The sequence below is a fragment of the Austrofundulus limnaeus genome, unplaced genomic scaffold (genome assembly GCF_001266775.1).
Source record: "Austrofundulus limnaeus strain Quisiro unplaced genomic scaffold, Austrofundulus_limnaeus-1.0 Scaffold1666, whole genome shotgun sequence".
Classification (NCBI taxonomy): Eukaryota; Metazoa; Chordata; class Actinopteri; order Cyprinodontiformes; family Rivulidae; genus Austrofundulus; species Austrofundulus limnaeus.
In genome coordinates this window covers 6,572-6,852 of record NW_013954068.1, presented here as the reverse complement: position 1 = coordinate 6,852, position 281 = coordinate 6,572, and positions in this window count along the sequence as shown.

Genomic DNA, 281 nt, shown 5'->3' with positions numbered 1-281 from the left:
ACTCAGATTAATAATCTGTCTCTGCAGGAAACACTCAGATTAATAATCTGTCTCTGCAGGAAACACTCAGATTAATAATCTGTCTCTGCAGGAAACACTCAGATTAATAATCTGTCTCTACAGGAAACACTCAGATTAATAATCTGTCTCTACAGGAAACACTCAGATTAATAATCTATCGTTGCAGGAAACACTCAGATTAATAATCTGTCTCTACAGGAAACACTCAGATTAATAATCTGTCTCTACAGGAAACACTCAGATTAATAATCTGTCTCTAC